Raw genomic sequence first — 7,500 nt, forward strand, 5'->3', positions numbered from 1 at the left:
GTCAGAATTTGAAAATGTCCATTTCCTTGTGTCAGGCGTTGAATCTGTCCATTTCCTTGTGTCAGGCTTTGAAACTGTCCATTTCATTGTGTTACGCTTTGAAACTGTCCATTTCCTTGTGTCAGGCTTTGAATCTGTCCATTTCCTTGTGTCAGGCTTTGAAACTGTCCATTTCCTTGTGTCAGGCTTTCAAACTGTCCATTTCCTTGTGTCAGGCTTTGAAACTGTCCATTTCCTTGTGTCAGGCTTTCAAACTGTTCATTTCCTTGTGTCAGGCTTTGAAACTGTCCATTTCCTTGTGTCGGGCTTTGAAACTGTCCATTTCCTTGTGTCAGGCTTTGAAACTGTCCATTTCTTTGTGTCAGGCTTTGAATCTGTCCATTTCCTTGTGTCGGGCTTTGAAACTGTCCATTTCCTTGTGTCAGAATTTGAAAATGTCCATTTCCTTGTGTCAGGCGTTGAATCTGTCCATTTCCTTGTGTCAGGCTTTGAATCTGTCCATTTCCTTGTGTCAGGCTTTGAAATTGTCCATTTCCTTGTGTCAGGCTTTGAATCTGTCAATTTCCTCGTGTCAGGCTTTAAAACTGTCCATTTCCTTGTGTCAGGCTTTGAAACTGCTCATTTCCTTGTGTCAGGCTTTGAATCTGTCCATTTCCTTGTGTCAGGCTTTGAAACTGTCCATTTCCTTGTGTCAGGCTTTGAATCTGTCCCTTTCCTTGTGTCAGGCTTTGAAACTGTCCATTTCCTTGTGTCAGAATTTGAAAATGTCCATTTCCTTGTGTCAGGCTTTGAATCTGTCCATTTCCTTGTGTCAGGCTTTGAATCTGTCCATTTCCTTGTGTCAGGCTTTGAAACTGTCCATTTCCTTGTGTCAGGCTTTGAATCTGTCCATTTCCTTGTGTCGGGCTTTGAATCTGTCCATTTCCTTGTGTCAGGCTTTGAAACTGTTCATTTCCTTGTGTCAGGCTTTGAAACTGTCCATTTCCTTGTGTCAGGCTTTGAAACTGTCCATTTCCTTGTGTCAGGCTTTGAAACTGTCCATTTCCTTGTGTCAGGCTTTGAAACTGTCCATTTCCTTGTGTCAGGCTTTGAAACTGTTCATTTCCTTGTGTCAGGCTTTGAAACTGTCCATTTCCTTGTGTCAGGCTTTGAAACTGTCCATTTCCTTGTGTCAGATTTCAAACTTTTCATTTCCTTGTGTCAGATTTTGAAACTGTCCATTTCCTTGTGTTACGCTTTCAAACTGTCCATTTCCTTGTGTCATGCTTTGAATCTGTCCATTTCCTTGTGTCAGGCTTTGAAACTGTCCATTTCCTTGTGTCCGGCTTTGAAACTGTCCATTTCCTTGTTTTACGCTTTGAAACTGTCCATTTCCTTGTGTCAGGCTTTGAATCTGTCCATTTCCTTGTTTTACGCTTTGAAACTGTCCATTTCCTTGTGTCAGGATTTGAATCTGTCCATTTCCTTGTGTCGGGCTTTGAAACTGTCCATTTCCTTGTGTCAGAATTTGAAAATGTCCATTTCCTTGTGTCAGGCTTTGAATCTGTCCATTTCCTTGTGTCAGGCTTTGAAACTGTCCATTTCCTTGTGTCCGGCTTTGAAACTGTCCATTTCCTTGTTTTACGCTTTGAAACTGTCCATTTCCTTGTGTCAGGCTTTGAATCTGTCCATTTCCTTGTTTTACGCTTTGAAACTGTCCATTTCCTTGTGTCAGGATTTGAATCTGTCCATTTCCTTGTGTCGGGCTTTGAAACTGTCCATTTCCTTGTGTCAGAATTTGAAAATGTCCATTTCCTTGTGTCAGGCGTTGAATCTGTCCATTTCCTTGTGTCAGGCTTTGAAACTGTCCATTTCATTGTGTTACGCTTTGAAACTGTCCATTTCCTTGTGTCAGGCTTTGAATCTGTCCATTTCCTTGTGTCAGGCTTTGAAACTGTCCATTTCCTTGTGTCAGGCTTTCAAACTGTCCATTTCCTTGTGTCAGGCTTTGAAACTGTCCATTTCCTTGTGTCAGGCTTTCAAACTGTTCATTTCCTTGTGTCAGGCTTTGAAACTGTCCATTTCCTTGTGTCGGGCTTTGAAACTGTCCATTTCCTTGTGTCAGGCTTTGAAACTGTCCATTTCTTTGTGTCAGGCTTTGAATCTGTCCATTTCCTTGTGTCAGGCTTTGAATCTGTCCATTTCCTTGTGTCAGGCTTTGCATCTGTCCATTTCCTTGTGTCAGGCTTTGAAACTGTCCATTTCCTTGTGTCAGGCTTTGAAACTGTCCACAACCAGGGCCGGATTAAGAAATCATAGGCCGCGGGCCTTTAGGTTCTTTATAGGCTACAGTATAGGCTACTAAAAACAATTTCCAGTGGTACACTGACTCACCTACTGATGAAGATGAAGCCATAGGGTACTACTCACTGTGATGCCGATGTGCTCCTCTTGGCACATAGCCAAAAAATAGCCAAAAAGTGCTCCTGTTAGCAAAAATTTGTGAGTTTTGTTATTTTATTTTATTTTGTTCTATAGACAGATTAGTCTTTTCTTTTCAGCGATATGCATTTGCTTTCCAAACTATTGATCCTCTGTGACTGAACTATGATCTCTAGTGTGTTTTGAACTTTGAGAGCGGGCTCCTGTGGTTGAATAAAAAAAAAATTAATAATAATAATCATTCATAATTATTTTTTGTTTGCCTCTTGGGCCCAGTCCCTGACTCACACAATTGACCAGTTACATGTATTTATTATGCAGACTTTCATTTGTATTAATCAGTTACCCAATCAAGGCGGGTCCCCCCTGTTACACACGTGGGCCCCAGTACCAAATTACTCCCATACCAACTTCCATGGATGTGTGACTGTCCTAATATGGACACCGTACCCCAGAAACTGACCAAGAACCACATTCTTGTCTGTCAACATATGAAACTAGTGGATAAGGTCTTCTACAAAGATGTCTGTCTTCCATACAGGTCTTATTGTAGAGCAGCCACTACATTGTGGATTCCTTGCCAAGCTATTCTATCCTGCCCAGTGCCCAGTGCCCAGTGCCCGGTGCCCAGCGCCCACCACACACTCCAGCATTGGACGGTATCACTGTTTTCTGTTCTCTCCCTGAAGTCATCAATTGGTGCCGCCACCTCAGGCTGGTGGTAATCACTCATATATTTGTTCCCTTTTGGTTTAAGGCCTTAAACATAAAACGTCTCTTTTACACCCACCTCCCCCCAAATAAATTACCTGATATACATCTAAAATGCAATTATAAAAGCCAAGGCAGACTTCTTGTCTGGCTTTTTTATGGTTTCTAGGGCCGGTGCATTGGTTGGCTCAGTGCTGGCTGGTGTTTTTCCCATTAGGCTGCATGGTGTGGACCAGGGAAAAAGCAGAGCTGTGCCGTATTTAAATTCAGGTGCCAAGAATGTAATTTTCCTTAAGTGCTTACAACTGTAAAAACCAAAGTTGATTCCCTGAGACTCAAAGTAATTACAACACATTTAAAATCAACTTAAAATACTTAGTGCGACTGTTATTACTCACAGAACCCAGATAATTTATGTGGTCTATTTAATATTTGTTTTATTTGAATGTTTTAACTTTCAAGTTTGTCATTTATGTTGGCCATATGCAATTCTTCTCAAGAAAATGTCACTTGCTTGCGCTTAGCCCATAGACTATAAACCATGAAAACATCTTGGATTTCAGTATCAAAACCGATATGGAAAAACATAATTTGGAGTTAACGGACAGTTTAATCTGTGCTCAGTCACACCTAGCCATTTGCTCAGTGGTATGAGGGTTCTAATACTGTCTGTCTGTCTTTCTCTCTCTCTCTGTCTGTCTGTCTTTCTGCCTGCCGACCTGCCTGTCTGCTTTCCTGTGTACCTTCCTCCATGCCTACTTGCCTGCCTGTCTGTCTGCCTGCGTCCCTGTGTGCCTGCCTGTCTGCCCCCGCAAGCCCTCCTTTCCATCCGTCTGTCTGTCTTGTGGAGGGAGATGGGCTGACAGAGCAAAGGGAGCGGGTGTCTGTCCTCTCCTGCTGCTGCAGGGTTAGATGTGGGTCTGCCAGTCATGTCTGAGTGTGACCATGCACCTGTCAGTAGAGGAAGGCCTGGCTAATCGCTCTAAGCTGGACGGAGAGCGGGCCATGTGCGAGGGCCAGGGTGCGCAGTGATGCACAGGGCGGGAGAGGGTAGACGCTCGGGCCATGAGGAGGATGAAGGGGGGGAGGGACAGTTGGCAGGCAGAGAACGGTCCCAAATCATTTCAATGAAGATAGAGGATGTGTATTAACCCCTTCCCCTCCTCTCCCCCCTCCCCTCTGGTCTCAGAGGGGAGAGGGGAAGGCACTTCACATTTCTTCAGTAGATTTAATGATATCTAATTCTCTAGTTCCATCTGAGCTCAAATAACTACTCTCTGAAGCTTCTATTTCACTTTGTTGCATCATCATCAGACTTGCTTGAGGTGATGTACTGTACTCTCTCATTTCAGCTGACTCATCGCTTCATCTTTCAAGGAACCCCGGTCTTTGCTTTGTGGAAGCACTAACCAGCTCTGTCATTGGCTGGTGTCTTCCCTCAGGCCTTGAGCTGGTGTAGGAGCGGAGGAGCCTTTCTCTGCTACAGCTCCAGGGCTTTAGGAGAGTCGGAACATGACTCATACACTGGGAAAGAACAGAGAGAGCTTTCCGTCGAGATTCCACGGAACATAGCCTACTCTTCTTGTTCTGTTGACGAAGGGTGAGGTTTTATCTAGCTCCTCCACTCCTCCTGAGGCCTAGGACCACACAGCGTGTGAAAACCTGGCCTGCCGAGCTGCTGAGGCGGACACACCTCTGGTGTGGTTGTAGTGTGTTTCACTGATAGCACGCGGGTGTGTTATTCCCTCAACAACTACTGCCACGCACACATGCAAGCATGCACGCACGCACACACACACACACACACACACACACACACACACACACACACACACACACACACACACACACACACACACACACACACACACACACACACACACACACATACACACAGACACACACACCAGAGAGATCAGCTGGGAGATCAGCAGAAATATCCACCGTGTCAAACAAGGAAATGAGGCTCTAGGTGACTGTTAGGTTCTCCACTTTGTTTCTAGTGCTTATCTTCTGAATTCATTTGAGGATGAGGTATGCAGCTGTATCTACACAACTGATTTGCTAGAAGCATAGAACACCCCTTTTGAGATCTGAAAACATCTGACAAATGTATATTTGGGAGTGTAATGTCCCTTTAACTATCCACTCTCTCGAACAAGGAAATAAGGGCTTAAAGTGACAGCCAGGTTCTTCATCCAGGTTCTTCGCTTTATTTCTGTGCGTCATGCTGGCCGTTTCAGCCCAGGCTGATGAGGGCCAGAGACTTTGGATAACCTATTCTGGGTTTAAAAGCAGCGCTGTGTTCGTTTTATAATGGCAGATTTGAGGCTTGGAGGGGATCTGAGGATCTGTCTGTGGTTCACCACTGTAAGCTTGTTGTTGAGGCCCCTAAGTGGGGATAATGATCAAAGGGAAGAGCTGAAAATGGGCCTAATGTTGTAAAACCTTCTTTTCTCTGTCTTGACTTTCTTTATTTCTTTTAAATTCAAGTTAAGTTTCAGTTGATTTTTCCCCCTTAATTTAGAACGAGAAAAACGAACAAAAAGAAAGATGAATTAAAGTTTGCGAACGCAAGCCTGCAAGTAGATATTAGGATCTGTTGTAGGATTTTGTCTAGTGGAACCAAGCTATCCTTTGTGTTTGTGTGCCTGGAGGGGTGAATTGTATTTGGCCAGCACATCTGAGCCCATCATGTTTGTCAGGGTTTTCTCCCCTTTAAGGTTGTGACCACTATGGCCTTCCTGGAAATGTCAAGCCCTTCCATATTTAGATGCAGTCCTTCAAAAACCACTCTTCCTTTTCTCTCCGTCTTTTCTCTCCGTCGTTTCTCTCCAAGTGGCCTAAAGGGAGCTTTGAAAGACGAGTCATTCAAGCAGGTATGGCATCAATAGCTTCTTCAGCCACTTACGCCGTCTTAAGGTAAACTAAAAAGCCAACTCTGTAATAGGGCTGGATACACAATGCCAGTGTCTGGCCCGTTTTTACGCTTTCAAATAAAGTCAGGCCTCAAATTAACTCCCCATGACTCAATGGACGGATCCCAAATGGCACCCTATGCCCTATATAGTGCATTACTTTTGACCAGGGAAGGACTTTGGTTGAAAGTAGTGCACTACGTAGGGAGTGAATTCCTTTTGGGAAGCAGTCAATGTGATAGCAATTAGCTTCCAGGTTGGGCCCTCGACCTCCTGTCACAGATTTCCCAGTCTTGTTAACTTGTCCAAGCTATGGTGTTTTTTTTCTCTCTCTAGTGAAATGTGAAATCAAACTGTTTTCATTAGGAACATGGTTTGCTGATAATGAGTTTAAAGTATGTGTTATATGAGCTATGTTTACAGGGAAACCATCTATCAGAATGTTTTCATTAATTCACCTCATACAGTAGTTTCGTTAGCAGAGCTAGTTATTGACCTGCATAATTGTTTTAAATGTTTTTATTTATGTAACCTTTATTTAACCAGGCAAGTCAGTTAAGAACAAATTCTTATTTTACAATGACGGCCTACCCCGGCCAAACCCTCCCCAATCCGGACGATGCTGGGCCAATTGTGCGCACCCCTATGGGACTCCCGATCACGATACTGCCCGGGATCGAACCAGGGTCTATAGTGACGCCTTGAGCACTGAGATGCAATGCCTTAGACAGCTGTGCTGCAAGCAAGCTTACAAGCCAGGTTCTTACTTCCATTGCTCACAGCTTAACACCCTCAGGCGAACTCTTAGGGACAGTTTCCTGTACTCAAATGATTCATAGTCCTGGATTTAAAATCATGATCAATGGAAAATCCTTTGAGAAGTGAAAGTGCTGTTTAGTAAAGGACATTCTGCGTCTGGGAAACTGGTCTAAAAAGCTTGCTTTTTGGGAAATGTAACCATGCATTAGGCCATTGATGGAGGGTCCCAATCCTATAGGCATAATCAGACAATGTGTGGGGAGACCAAGCTTTCAACAGATTATTGCAGTGCATGGGGATGAATTGGGCAGTGAAATGTACAGAAGTACCTCATGTCTGCAGCTAGTCAACATGCTTCCACTTATCTATAACCACCCCCTCTCTCCTCTTTCTATCTCTCTCTCTCTCTCTCTCTCTATTCCCTCACATTCTCTTTCTAACCCCTCTCTCTCCCCCCTCTATTTCTCTCTCTTAGTTTATCCATCCCATCTTATTTTCTCGGCTAGCTCTCTCTCTCTCTCTCCTCTCTCTCCTCTCTCTCTCTCTTCCCCCTCCACACCCTTCTCCCCCTCTCTCTATTCTTTACCCCCCTCTCTCTTAGTGGGGTTTGAAGTGGTGTTCCCTGGACTTTGTTCCCTAAACAGCCTGGGTTTGTTGTGTCTACATGGCTGGTCTTTGGCAGAGCTGTACC

Source organism: Salvelinus fontinalis, unplaced genomic scaffold (assembly GCF_029448725.1).
Source record: "Salvelinus fontinalis isolate EN_2023a unplaced genomic scaffold, ASM2944872v1 scaffold_1183, whole genome shotgun sequence".
NCBI lineage: Eukaryota > Metazoa > Chordata > Actinopteri > Salmoniformes > Salmonidae > Salvelinus > Salvelinus fontinalis.